Source organism: Saccopteryx bilineata, chromosome X (assembly GCF_036850765.1).
Source record: "Saccopteryx bilineata isolate mSacBil1 chromosome X, mSacBil1_pri_phased_curated, whole genome shotgun sequence".
In the NCBI taxonomy this organism is placed as follows: domain Eukaryota; kingdom Metazoa; phylum Chordata; class Mammalia; order Chiroptera; family Emballonuridae; genus Saccopteryx; species Saccopteryx bilineata.
Genome location: NC_089502.1, coordinates 89,539,141 through 89,554,872, shown reverse-complemented (window position 1 = coordinate 89,554,872; position 15,732 = coordinate 89,539,141).

The window sequence follows — 15,732 nt, the reverse complement described above, 5'->3', positions numbered from 1 at the left end:
CAAAACTAGCCAAAGAAAGGAGATAATAAAAATCAGAGCAGAAATAAATGAATTAGAGAACAGAAAAACTATAGAAAAAATTAATAGAACAAGGAGCTGGTTCTTTGAAAAGATCAACAAAATTGACAAACCCTTGGCAAGACTTACCAAGGAAAAAAGAGAAAGAACTCATATAAACAAAATCCAAAATGAAAGAGGAGAAATCACCACGGACACCGTAGATATACAAAGAATTATTGTAGAATACTATGAAAAACTTTATGCCACTAAATTCAACAACCTAGAAGAAATGGATAAATTCCTAGAACAATACAACCTTCCTAGACTGAGTCAAGAAGAAGCAGAAAGCCTAAACGGACCTATCAGTAGAGAAGAAATAGAAAAAACCATTAAAAACCTCCCCCAAAATAAAAGTCCAGGCCCTGACGGCTATACCAGTGAATTTTATCTAACATTCAAAGAAGACTTGGTTCCTATTCTACTCAAAGTCTTCCAAAAAATTGAAGAAGAAGCAATACTTCCAAACACATTTTATGAGGCCAACATAACCCTCATACCAAAACCAGGCAAGGATGGCACAAAAAAAGAAAACTATAGACCAATATCTCTAATGAATACAGATGCTAAAATACTAAACAAAATACTAGCAAATCGAATACAACAACATATTAAAAAAATAATACATCATGATCAAGTGGGATTCATCCCAGAATCTCAAGGATGGTTCAACATATGTAAAACGGTTAATGTAATACACCCTATCAACAAAACAAAGAACAAAAACCACATGATCTTATCAATAGACGCAGAAAAGGCTTTCGATAAAATACAACACAATTTTATGTTTAAGACTCTCAACAAAATGGGTATAGAAGGAAAATATCTCAACATGATAAAGGCCATATATGATAAACCATCAGCTAACATCATATTAAATGGCACTAAACTGAAGGCTTTCCCCCTTAAATCAGGAACAAGACAGGGTTGTCCACTCTCTCCACTCTTATTTAATGTGGTACTAGAGGTTCTCGCCAGAGCAATCAGACAAGACAAAGAAATAAAAGGCATCCATATCGGAAAAGAAGAAGTAAAGGTATCACTTTTTGCAGATGATATGATCCTATACATCAAAAACCCCAAAGAATCCACAAAAAGACTACTAGAAACAATAAGCCAATACAGTAAGGTCGCAGGATACAAAATTAACATACAGAAGTCAATAGCCTTTCTATATACCAACAATGAAACAATTGAGAACGAACTCAAAAGAATAATCCCCTTCACGATTGCAACAAAAAAAATAAAATACTTAGGAATAAACATAACAAAGAATGTAAAGGACTTATATAATGAAAACTATAAACCATTTTTAAGGGAAATTGAAAAAGATATAATGAGATGGAAGAATATACCTTGTTCTTGGCTAGGAAGAATAAATATAATCAAGATGGCTATATTACCCAAAGCAATATACAAATTTAATGCAATTCCCATCAAACTTCCAATGACGTTTTTTAAAGAAATAGAGCAAAAAATCATCAGATTTATATGGAACTATAAAAAACCCTGAATAGCCAAAGCAATCCTAAAGAAAAAGAATGAAGCTGGGGGCATTACAATACTTGACTTCAAACTATATTATAGGGCCACGACAATCAAAACAGCATGGTATTGGCAGAAAAATAGACACTCAGACCAATGGAACAGAATAGAAAGTCCAGAAATAAAACCACATATATATAGTCCAATAATTTTTGATAAAGGGGCCAACAACACACAATGGAGAAAAGAAAGCCTCTTCAATAAATGGTGCTGGGAAAACTGGGAAGCCACATGCAAAAGAATGAAACTGGACTACAGTCTCTCCCCCTGTACAAAAATTAACTCAAAATGGATCAAAGATCTAAACATAAGACCTGAAACAATAAAGTACATAGAAGAAGACATAGTTACTCAACTCATGGACCTGGGTTTTAAAGAGCATTTTATGAATTTGACTCCACAGGCAAGAGAAGCGAAGGCAAAAATTAATTAATGGGACTACATCAGACTAAGAAGTTTTTGCTCAGCAAGAGAAACTGATAACAAAATAAACACAAAGCCAACTAAATGGGAAATGATATTTTCAAACAACAGCTCAGATAAGGGCCTAATATCCAAAATATACCAAGAACTCATAAAACTCAACAACAAACAAACAAACAATCCAATAAAAAAATGGGAAGAGGATATGAACAGACGCTTCTCCCAGGAAGAAATACAAATGGCCAACTGATATAATAAAAGATGCTCATCTTCTTTAGCTATTAGAGAAATGCAAATCAAAACGGCAATGAGATACCACCTCACACCTGTTCGATTAGCTATTATTTGCAAGACAGGTAATAGCAAATGTTGGAGAGGCTGTGGAGAAAAAGGAACCCTCATCCACTGTTGGTGGGAATGTAAAGTAGTACAACCATTATGGAAGAAAGTATGGTGGTTCCTCAAAAAACTGCAAATAGAACTACCTTATGACCCAGCAATCCCTCTACTGGGTATATATCCCCAAAACTCAGAAACATTGATACGTAAAGACACATGCAGCCCCATGTTTATTGCAGCATTGTTCACAGTGGCCAGGACATGGAAACAACCAAAAAGCCCATCAATAGATGACTGGATAAAGAAGATGTGGCACATATACACTATGGAATACTACTCAGCCATAAGAAATGATGACATCGGATCATTTACAACAAAATGGTGGGATCTTGATAACATGATAGGAAGTGAAATAAGTAAATCAGAAAAAACCAGGAACTGCATTATTCCATACGTAGGTGGGACATAAAAGTGAAACTAAGAGACGTTGATAAGAGTGTGGTGGTTACGTGGGGGAGGAGGGAATGGGAGAGGGAAACGGGGAGGGGGAGGGGCACAAAGAAAACAAGATAGAAGGTGACAGAGGACAATCTGACTTTGGGTGATGGGTATGCAACATAATTGAATGACAAGATACCCTGGACTTGTTATCTTTGAATATATGTATCCTGATTTATTGATGTCACCCCATTAAAAAAATAAAATTATTAAAAAAGAACAAAAACAAAAACAAAAAAACAAACAAACAAAAATCTCAAAAAAAATTCCATCATATGGAAAACCTGAAGTTAAATCATAGAAAATCCAAAATTGAAGTTCTAAAAATACTCAATGAGATGTGAGAAAACACCAGTAAACAACTTAATGAGCTTAGAAAGCAAATTAATGAAGAAAAAAAATATCTCACCAAGGAGATTGAAACTTTAAAAACAGAGGTGAAAAACTTAATACATTAACTGAAGACTGGGGTAGCAAGTATAGCTAATAGAACAAGACAGATAAAGGAAAAAATCCGTGACATTAAAGACAGGAATCTAAAGATGCTATAGAGAGAAGAGGAGAGAGATTCACAAAGTAAAATAACTAAGAGAGCTCTACAAGAATGATCTGACTCCATCAGATATAACAATATAAGAATAATGTGTATATCAGAAGAAGAGAGGGTGAAAGGAATTAAGAGCCTATTCAAACAAATAATTGATGAGAATTTTCCAAGCCCATGGAAAGAGCACCTTGAATCTGAAGCAAAGAGAACGCCAAGTTATTGCAACCCAAATAGACCTACTTCAAGGCACATCATAGTAAAAATGTCAGAAATCACTGACAAAGAAAGAATCTTCAAGGCATCTAGGGAAAAGAACATAACATATAAAGGAAGGCCCATTAGATTATCATCAGTCTTTTCAGCTCAACAGAACCTCTTCAAGCCAGAAGAAAATGGACCAAAACATTCAAAGTAGTAAAAGAGAGGAATTACCAGCCAAGAATATTGTATCCATCAAAGTTGCCCTTAAAATATGAAGGAGAAATAAAACTTTTACAGCCATAGAGAAGCTGAAGAAATTTACACCACTAAACCCCCACTATAGAAAATACTCAAGGAGATTATTCAATCAGATACAAAGAACAAAACAAATCAAAACTACAAGCAAAAGCTCCAACAAGGTCATAATAATAAAAAAAGATATTCTGTGATAACAATAACATAAAAGGAGAAAAGATAAAGATCTGCAGTAAGAAAGAAGGGTGGAGTGCAGAAGTGCTCATAGGACAAGGAATCTTGTATATAGGAACATTTTTCTTTTAATAACCTAATGGTAACTACCCACGAAAAAGCCACTACTGAAACACACAGCTGAAAAAAAGAAGAAACATAGGAAAGAAGTATGAAACACAACAAAACAAAACTGACTGAAACAAAAAAGGGAAGAACCAAACATGACACAGAGCTACCAGAAAACAAAACAAAATGGTTATAGAAAATCCTCAATTGTCAATAATTACCCTAAATATAAATGATTGAACTCACCAATAAAGGGACAGAGTAGCAGATTGGATCAAAATGCAAAACCAAATTGTATGCTGCCTTCAAGAGACACATCTAAGGTGCAAGGACAAAAGTAAGTTCAAAGTGAAAGGTTGGAAAATATTTCGCCAAGCAAATAATATCCAAAGGAAAGCAAGTGTAGCCATACTCATATCTGGTAACACTCACTGCAAGACAACAAAGGTAACCAGAGACAAAGACAGACATTTCCTAATGACAAAGCAGACACTGTGACAAGAAGACATAGCACTTCTTAATATATAGGCACCAAACCAGGAAGCACCAATATATATAAGACATTTACTAACTGATCTTAAAATAGAAGCAGATGAAAACACACCATCAATAGGTTTTGATAGATCATTCAAACAGAAAATCAATAAAGAAATATTGGCATTAAATGACACTTTGGACCAAATGGACATAACAGATATAAATAGGACATTTCAGCTCAAAATGTCAGATTATACATTTTTCTCTAGTGTGCATAGAACATTCTCAAGGATAGACCATATGTTGGGCCAAAAAACTAAAATCAACAAATTCAGGAAGATTAAAATTATACTAACCATATTTTCTGATCATAAGACTTTGAAATTAATATTCAACTGTACAAAGGAAGTAAAGAAACCCACAAAAATATGGAAATTAAACAACATACATCTTAAAACTGACTGGGTCAAAGAACAAATAAAAGCAGAAATCAAAAGATATATATCATATAAACCAATGAAAATGACAACATGACATATCAAAATTTCTGGGATGCAGCAAAAGCAGTTATAAGAGGATACTTCATGTTATACAGACTTATATCAAGAAACAAGAGTGATCCCAAATAAACAATCTTACACCACACCTTAAGGATATAGGAAAAAAAGAACAAAGGCAAGATAAAATCAGTAGAAGAAAAGAAATAGTAAAAATCAGAGCAGAATTATATAAAATACAAAACAAAAAATATAGAAAAAATTAATACAGCAAAGAGCTAGTGTTTTGAAAAGATCAATAAAAGAGAAAAACCCGTGGCTAGACTCACTAAGGAATAAAGAGGAAAGACTCATATAAATAAAATCCTAAATGAGAGAGGAAAAATTACCCCGGACACCATAGATATACAAAGGATCATGGTAGAATATTATGAAAGATTATATGCCTCCAAATTCAACAACCTAGAGGAAATGGGTAAATTCTTAGAACTATACAATCTTTCTAGATTGAGTCACAAAGAAGTAGAAAACCTAACTAGACCTATAAGCAGGGAAGAAATAGAAACAACTATCAAAAACCACCTTTAAAACAAAAGTCCAGGACCAGTTGGCTGCACTAGTAAATTCTCCCAAACATTCAAAGAATATTTGGTACTATCTTTCCCAAAGCCTTTCAAAAAACAGAAGAAGAATCAATACTCCCCAACACATTTTATGAGGTCAACATATCCCTCATACCAAAACCTGGCAAATACAACACACAAAAAAGAAATTTACAGAGAGACCTGAAGATGGCAGCAGAGTAGGCAGATGCACAGACTCCCAGCTCACACCACCAAACTGGATTACAAATTAATTTAGGAACAATCAGTGTGAAAAACCAATTCTGGACTACAAGAACAACTCTCAAAAACCAAGGAGCAAAGAAGAAGCCACACTGAGCCTGGTAGGGAGCACTGAGGAGCAGTGAATCTCCCCTGCTTACAGGAACAAAGGGGTTGTGAGGCTGAAAGCTCAGAAGGGCTCTCATTCCAAGGAAAAGAGTAGTAAATATTGCTCACAGCCACTTGTCTGGGGACCTGGGAATGAGATGTTTTGAAAGGGCTGGCTTATCTTCCAAAAGGAAAGGGGAGAGAGAGAGAGAAAGACAGACAGTGACTGTCAGAGGAATGCATGGGAGGACCTGAGAAGCTGACTCATCGTGGCCATAGCTGGGGGAAGAGTTTATCCTTCCACATAACACAAGACAAGTGGTTCTGAGTCACCCATCTCAAGACATCTCTCCAACTACAATCAGTGCAAGAAGACACAGCTGAAAACAAAAAGTGTGGAGGAGGGGCAGTAACTCAGGTATACATGCAGATCTGAGATACACCTGCCCCTGAAGCAGAGAAAGCACCCCGCCCCCAGAGAGAGTAACTGGCAGATCAGGCCTTCAGAGTCTCAGGTTATACCCACCACATTCCTGGATACAGTTTCAAATAAGCCCCTTGCTGAGATCAGTAAACAAGACTACCACTGAGATAACTCAGAAGAAAACAAACAAATCAAGACTTCAAATCAGCTCGACTAGAAAAGCCAAACCTGACAGTGGATTACAAACAACAGCTGATAACAACCCAAGAAGGCCTAAAAATAACAAAACTGAAAATTGGAGGCAGAGAACACCAAACCTAGATTCAACCAGCCCTACAAACAACATACCCAAACACACAGACATAACGAGAAGACAGAGAAGTGCAATCCAAATGAAACCACAAGAGAAATCTCCAGAAAAGGAACTGAGTGATATGGAAATAAACAAAATGCCAGATGCAGAGTTTAGAATAATGATCGTTAGGATGCTTTGGGATCTTAGAACAACAATGGACAGTCATTATGAACACCTAAATACATAGCAAGTATAAAAAAGGATATTGAAATATTAAAAAAAAGAATAATTCGGAGGTGACAAATGCAATATCAGAAATGAAGACCACAATAGAAGGAATTAAAAGCAAGATAGATGAAGCTGAGGATCGAATCAGAGAGCTGGAGGACAAGATGAACAAAGGCACGGAAGCAGAGCAGAAAAAAAAAAAGAGACTCAAAAAGTCTGAGGATACTCTGAGAGAGCTCTGTGACAACATAAAGAGAAATAACACACACATCATAGGGGTTCATGAAGAAGAAGAGAAAGAACAAGGGATAGAAACATTATTCAATCAAATCATAGCTGAAAACTTTCCTAAATTGAAGCAGGGAAGAGTATCACAACTTCAAGAAGCACAGAGAACTCCATTAATGAGAAACCCAAAAAGACCTACACCAAGACGCATCATAATTAAAATACCAAAGCTAAGCGATAAAGAGAAAATATTAAAAGCTGCTAGAGAAAAGAAGGCTATCACCTACAAAGAAGCCCACATAAGGATGACATCTGACTTCTCGACAAAAACACTTGAGGCCAGAAGGGAATGGCAAGAAATATTCAAAGTAATGCAGAACAAGAGCCTACATCCAAGACTACTTTATCCAGCAAGGCTATCATTTAAAATTGAAGGAGAAATTAATAGCTTCCAAGACAAAAACAAACAAACAAACAAAAAACAACAAACAACTCAAGAAATTCATTACAACCAAACCAATGCTGCAGGAAACATTAGGGGGACTGTTATAAATAGATCAAAGTGATAAAAGAATATAGCAAAAGAGAAATACAGGTTTAAAGAATAAAATGGCAATAAACAACTACATGTCAATAATACCCTTAAATGTAAATAAGATTAATGATCCAGTGCAATTTGACTGGATTAAATGATCCAGTCAAAAGACATAGGGTAACTGCTTGGATAGGAAAACAGGATCTGTACATATGCTGTCTACAAGAGACACACCTTAAAACAAAAGATGCACATAGTCTGAAGGTAAAAGGATGGAAAAAAGATATTTCATGCAAATGACAATGAAAAAAAAAGCTAGGGTAGCAATACTTATATCAGACAAAATGGACTTTAAAACAAAGGCTATAGTAAGAGAGAAAAAAGGTCACTACATAATGATAAAGGGAGCAATCCAACAGGAAGATATAACCATTATAAATATCTATGCACCTAATATAGGAGCACCTAAATATATAAAGCAGACTTTGATGGATATAAAGGGTGAGATCAACAGCAATACTATAATAGTAGGAGATTTCAATACCCCACTAACATCACTTGATAGATGCTCAAAAAAATTAACAAAGAAACGAACTTAAAGGACACAATAGATCAACTTGATTTAATAGATATCTTCAGAACCTTTCACCCTAAGGCAGCAGAATATATATTCTTTTCAAGTGTTCATGGTACATTCTCTAAGATAGACCTCATGTTAGGACACAAATGCCGTCTCAACAAATTTAAGAAGATTGAAATCATATCAAGCATTTTCTCTGATCACAATGGCATGAAATTAGAAATCAACCACAACAGAAAAACTGAAAGATACGCAAAACATGGAAACTAAATAGCATGTTATTAAATAACAAATGGGTTAACAATGAAATCAAAGAAGAAATAATAAAATTCCTAGAAACAAATGATAATGTGCAAACAACAACTCAAAATTTAGGGGACACAGCAAAAGCAGTCCTGAGAAGTTCATAGCACTACAGGCATTGCTTAAGAAGCTTGAAAAATCTCAAATAAACAACCTAACCCTTCATCTAAAAGAACTAGAAAAAGAACAGCAAGTAATGTCCAGAGGTAGTAGAAGGAAGGAAATAATAAAGATCAGAGCAGAAATAAATGACATAGAAGCTAAAGAAACAATACGGAGGATCAATGAAACCAAGAGCTGGTTCTTTGAAAGGGTAAACAAGATTGATGAACCTTTAACAAGACTCACCAAGAAAAGAAGAGAGAGGACTCAGATAAGTAATATTAGAAATGAGAATGGAGAAATAACAACCGACACAACAGAAATACAAAATATTGTAAGAAAATACTATGAAGAACTGTATGCCAAAAAATTAAACAACCTAGGTGAAATAGACAAATTCCTTGAAACATATAATCTTCCAAAAATCAATCTGGAAGAATCAGAAAACCTAAACAGAGTGATTACAACAAAAGAGATCGAAACAGTTATCAAAAAGCTCCCAAAAAATAAAACTCCTGGGCCCGATGGCTTCACTGGTGAATTCTACCAAATATTCAAAGAAGAATTAACTCCTATCCTTCTCAAGCAATTTCAAAAAATTCAGGAGGAAGGAATACTTCCAAGTTCCTTTTATGAGGCAAGTATAAATTCTGTTTCCAAAACCAGGCAAAGACAACACAAAGAAAGAAAATTATAGGACATTATCCCTGATGAATTTAGATGCTTAAATCCTCAACAAAGTATTAGCAAACTGGATCCAGCAATACATGAAAAAAATCATACATCATGATCAAGGATTTATTCTGGGGAGACAAGGATGGTGCAACATTCGTAAATCAATTAATGTGATTCATCACTTAAACAAAAGGAAGGAGAAGAACCACATGATAATTTCAATAGATGCAGAAAAACCATTTGATAAACTCCAGCACCGATTTATCATCAAAACTTTCAGCAAAGTGGGAATACAGGGAACATACCTCAACATGATAAAGGTTATCTATGAAAAACCCAGAGCCAACATTCTAATTAATGGAAAAAAATTAAATGCAATTCCCCTAAATTCAGGAACAAGGCAGGTGTGCCCCCTTTCACCATTCTCATTCAATATAGTACTGGAAGACCTAGCTAGAGCAATCAGACAAGAAGAAGAAATAAAAGGCATCCAAATTGGAAAAGAAGAAGTAAAACTATTATTATTTGCAGATAATATGATACTGTATATAGAAAACCTTAAAGTCTCAGTAAAAAAACTACTGGCCCTAATAAATGAATTCAGCAAAGTGCAAGATATAAAATTAATACACAGTAACCAGAGGCACTTTTATACACTAACAATGAACTGTCAGAAAGAGAAATTAAGGAAAGAATCCCCTTCACTATTGCAACAAAAATATAAAGTATCTAGGAGTAAATTTAACCAGGGAGGTTAAAGACTTGTGCTCAGAAAATTATAAAACATTGATAAAAGAAATCAAGGAAGACACAAACAAGTGGAAGCATGTACCATGCTCATGGTTAGGAAGAATAAACATAATTAAAATGTCTATATTACCCAAAACAATTTATATATTAAATGCAATACCAATTAAAATACCAATGACATACTTCAAAGATATAGAACACATATTCCAAAAATTTATATGGAACCCCCCCCCCAAAAAAAACATGAATAGCCTCAGCAATCTTGAAAAAGAAGAGTAAAGTGGGAGGTATCACACTTCCTGATAAAAAGTTATACTACAAGGCCATTGTACTCAAAACAGCTTGGCACTGTCATAAGAACATGCATATAGATCAATGGAACAGAACAGAGAACCCAGAAATAAACTCCCTTCTTTATGGACAATTGATATTTGACAAAGGAGGTAAGAGCATACAGTGGAGTAAAGACAGTCTCTTTAACAAATGGTGTTGGGGAAACGGGACAGCTACCTGAAAAAAAAAATTGACAATCAGCTTACTCCATGCACAAAAATAAACTTAAAATGGATAAAGGACTTAAATGTAAATCATGAAACCATAAGTATCCTAGAAGAAAACTTAGGCAGTAAGCTCACTGACATCTATCGCAGCAATATCTTTGCTGATTTATCTCCACAGGTATATGAAATAAAAGACAGGAAAAACAAATGGGACTATATCAAACTAAAAAGGTTTTGCACAGCTAAAGACAATATGAACAGAATAAAAAGAAAAACCACACAATGGTTGAACATATTTGACAATACATCTGATAAGGGGTTAATAACCACAATTTATAAAGAACTTGTAAAACTCAACACCAGGAAGACAAACAATTCAATCAAAAAATGGGCACAAGAAATGAATAGACACTTCTCCAAAGAGTACATACAGATGGCCAATAGGCAGATAAAAAATGTTCAACATCACTAATCACTAGAGAAATGCTAATTAAAACTACAATGAGATACCACCTCACAGTAGTCAGAATGGCGCTAATTAACAAAACAATACACGATAGGTGCTGGCGAGTATGTGGAGAAAGGAGAACCATCCTGCACTGCTGGTGGGAATGCACACTGGTGCAGCCACTGTGGAAAACAGTATGGAGATTCCTCAAAAAATTAGAAATGGAACTGCCCTTTGACCCGGCCATCCCACTTATTGGAATATATCCCAAGGACACCATATCACTGACTGAAAAACATGTTTATGGCAGCACTGTTCTCAATAGCGAAGATCTGGAAATAGCCCAAGTGTGCATCAGTGGACGAGTGGATTAAAAAGCAGTGGTGCATATATACACTGGAATAGTATGGGGCTATGAAAAAGAAGGAAATATTACCTTTTGCCACAATATGGAGGGACCTGGAAACTATTATGTTGAGTGAAATAAGCCAGGCAGAGAAAGAAAAATATATGACCTCACTCATTTGAGGAATCCAAGGAATAATGAGAACTGAGGAACAAAATTGAGACAGAGGAGGGGTCAAAGGGACCAGAGGAAAAGAGGACAGAGGGAAAGAGGATGATAGGATGGAATAAACCTGAAGGGAAGGGGGGAGGATGCTGTAGGGAGGGGGACTCTCAAGAGAGATGTTGAGGGGAATAGGGGGGAGGGGGATGCATTTGGGGTGACCCTAGAATCTATGTAAACACAATTATTTAAATTAAAAAAATAAAGAAGAAAAAAAAGAAATAAATTTACATACAGTATCTCTAAGGAATACAGATACAAAAATCCTAAACAAAATACTAGCAAATTGAATACAACAAAACATTAAAAAATAATACATCACGATCACATGAGATTTATTTCAGGAGCACATGGATCGTTCAATATATGGAAATCAATCAATCAATGTAATACACCACATCAACAAAACAAAGAACAAAAATTATATGATCCAATCAATAGATTCAGAAAAGGCATTTCATAAGATACAACACCCTTTCAGGTTTAAAACACTCCATAAAATGAAATAGAAGGAAAGTTCCTCAACATAGTAAAGACCATATGTAACAAACTATCAGCTAATAGTATAATAAATGGTGAGAAAATAAAGGCTTTTCCTCTAAATTCAGGAATAAGACAAGGTGTCCCACTCTCTCCACTCTTATTCATTATAGTTCTGGAAGTTTTAGCCAGAGCAATCAGGCAAGAGAAAGAAACAAAAGGCATCTGTATCAGGAAAGAAGAAGTAAAGGTATCACTTTTTGCAAATGACATGATCCAGTATATAGAACACCCCTGATTTTACCAAAAAATCTATTAGAAACAATAAACCAAGACACTAAAGTCACAGGATACAAAATCAATATACAAAAGTCCACTGCTTTCCTATATGCCAATGATGAAACAATGAAAAATGAACTCAAACAACCAATTCCTTTTACAATTGCAACAACAAAAAATGAAATACCTAGTAATAAACTTAATAAAAGATGTGAAGGACCTATATACTGAAAATTACAAAACATTATTGAAAGAAATTGAAAAAGGCATAATGAAATGAAAAAATATTCCATGTTCATGGATCAGAAGAATCAACATAGTTAAAATGGCCATATTACCCAAAACAATATACAAATTTAATGCAATTCCCATCAAAATCCCAATATGATTTTTAAAGAAATAGAACAAAAAATCACCATGTTTGTATGGAATCATATAAAACCCCAAACAGCCAATGCAATCCTGAGAAAAAAGAATTAATCCAGAGGTATCACACTACCTGACTTCAAATTATATTATAGAGCTATGATCATCAAAATATCATGGTGTTAGCAGAAAAACATATATACAGACCAATGTACTAGAATCGAGAGTCCAGAAATAAAACCACATATATATGGACAAATATTTTTTGACAAAGGAGCCAAAATCACACAATGGAGAAAAGAAAGCCTCTTCAATAAATGGTGCTGGGAAAATTGGAAAGCCACATGCAAAAGAATGAAACTTGACAACAGTTTGTTCCCCTGAGCAAAAATTAACTCAAAATGGATCAAATGACCTAAATTTAATATCTGAAAAAATAAATTACATAGAAGAAGACATACGTACTAATTCTTGGACCTTGTCCATAGAGAACAATTTATGACTTTGACTCCAAACGGCAACAGAAGTAAAGCCCAAAAGAAACAAATTGGACTATATCAAACTAAAAAGCTTCTGCACAGCAAAAGAAGCAACATGAAAAGAAATAGGTGGCCAACTAAGTAGGAGATGACATTTGCAAACAACCACTCTGATAAGGGGTTAATATCCAAAATATATAAATAATTCCCAAAAGTCAGCCACAAACAAACAAATAATCCAAAAAATGGGAAAGGACCTAAACAGACACTTCTTCCAGGAGGACATACAAATGGGCCAACAGATATATGAAAAGATGTTCATCTTCACTAGCTATTCAAGAAAAGCAAATCAAAACTAGTGGGCTATAAGTAGTAGTGTTTAATCACTGGTGTGAACCTGTTTCTAACTTTTCCTTCCACTTAGTACAAAGATTGGAGAAGCACATTTCTATGAAGCCTCTGTCAGCTTGTCCCTGAGTGGCTATAATAAGTAGAAGTTCTTTCCAATGATGATCTGCATTGGATACACAATGTGAGAAGGAAATAAAGATATTTTTGGGTTAGGTTACTGGGATTTCAGGACTGTCACCACAGCAACACCTACTTAACCTTTACTGACTGATTATCTTGTAAGAAATTAGGTATTATATGGTATGTTGGTACGATGTGGAAGAAACCTTTGTACTCACTAGAGAAGAAGGTAGGGATATCACTTCCCTTAGCAAAGCATCCACATATTCCTCTATGGAGACAGTGTCAGGATAGTGGCTGTCCTGGAGCTCTGGCCTATACCAAACTACAAACACAGTAACAGAATAGGGTCTTTGGTTAGGTGAAAAATTGTATGTGAAAGAGGTAGACCAACATTAACAATAGAAAGGTGTGTTTGTGTTGTTGTCATGGAGTTATGCCACTCATATCACCAGCAAAGAATTTATGTAGGGGGAACAGTTGCTTGCCAGCTGCAGCTGTGTTTGTATTGAAACCACAGCCTGACCTGTGGTGGCGCAGTGAATAAAACATCAGCTTGGGATGCTGAGGTTGCCAGTTCAAAACCCTGGGCTTGCCTGGTCAAGGCACATATGGGAGATTATGCTTCCTGCTCCTTCCTCCCCTCTAAAAATTAATAAATAAAAAAATCTAAAAACAAAACAAAACGAAAAACTACAGTCTACCAGGGCTGCTCCCATCCAATGATTCAGAATGGCAGGGATAATAATGCTGACCTGTTCCAGCCTGAGCAGGACCAGAAAGCTTAATTAATTGCATGATCAGATAGCTCAGACCCTCATACCACTCACTATAGCTGTATCAGTGCCCTTTTCCCTGCTTGCACCTGACCATATGGGTTTCTTTTAGGTCCTGACTGGTTTAAGCATGTGCTGGTTTAGTATGTGGGTACAAGCTAAAAATGGATAGCACTTGGATGGTCTTGAAAGAATGTTGAGAGGGGAAATCTTAATGGGTGATGTTTTCAGTGGTGCATCGCATGCTTGGGGTGAGAGTAAACTAGCTAGTTGGTCAGGGGCTGGGAAAAGGACTGGAAAAGGCTCCCAAATGAACAGGGTTTTGCCCAAAAGACACAGGGAATTCCAGACAGAAGTGGGGGCTGGACCTCACTATCTCCAATAAATTTTCGATCTCCATTCCCCCCATGTGATATTAAAGGGAGATGTTGTAAGAAGCTGATTTATTATTGAAATATAGAAATCTAGAATTGTGGACACAGAACTGCATCCTGTTGCAGTAAATCTTAACTTGGCCATTGGAGAAGTTCCTTTTCAAATTCTGGCACTTGTTCACAGAGCAGTCTCTGAGCTACTTCCAGAAAATTAGACAGAAATTCCTTTGAGTCTCATGATGAAATCGTCCTTACTCCCTTTTGCTTTTAAATATACCAGTATAAAAATGCACTTAAGGTTATTAAAAGATAAAACAGACTTGCTTCAGTCTTGTGTACCTTAATAATTCCCTTGCGATTTTGATCAGGAGAAGTTGAGAGAGACCTGGACTGGATCAGCAGCACTGTGACAGTACCAAGGGGCCCCTGGGAGGTCCTGCCATGGCTTGGAGGAAGGTAGGTCAATTTAGGAAGTTGGGAAGGGAGGCCTTGCTGAAAGCATGGAGAGGTTGTGGTAAAGGCTCTTTCACTCTGAGAGTTAGAGAAACTATAAAGGAGGAGGGAAAGCACATCTCCTTCTTTTACCCTTTACCTTAGGGTAATAGTATAATTAGTGGGCAGCAAGTGATGATAAGACCATTCAAGGGAAATAAGCTTCATTTGGGATCACAGGCCACCTTCAGACTTGCTGACTTGTCAACAAAATCTTAACCATCATAAAATAACTCAGCAGCTAATAGCAGGCTCCAGATATACTGTGAAAACTCCCCCTTCCAACTGCATTTTCCCCCTCTGTATGTACCTGTAACAACATTAGC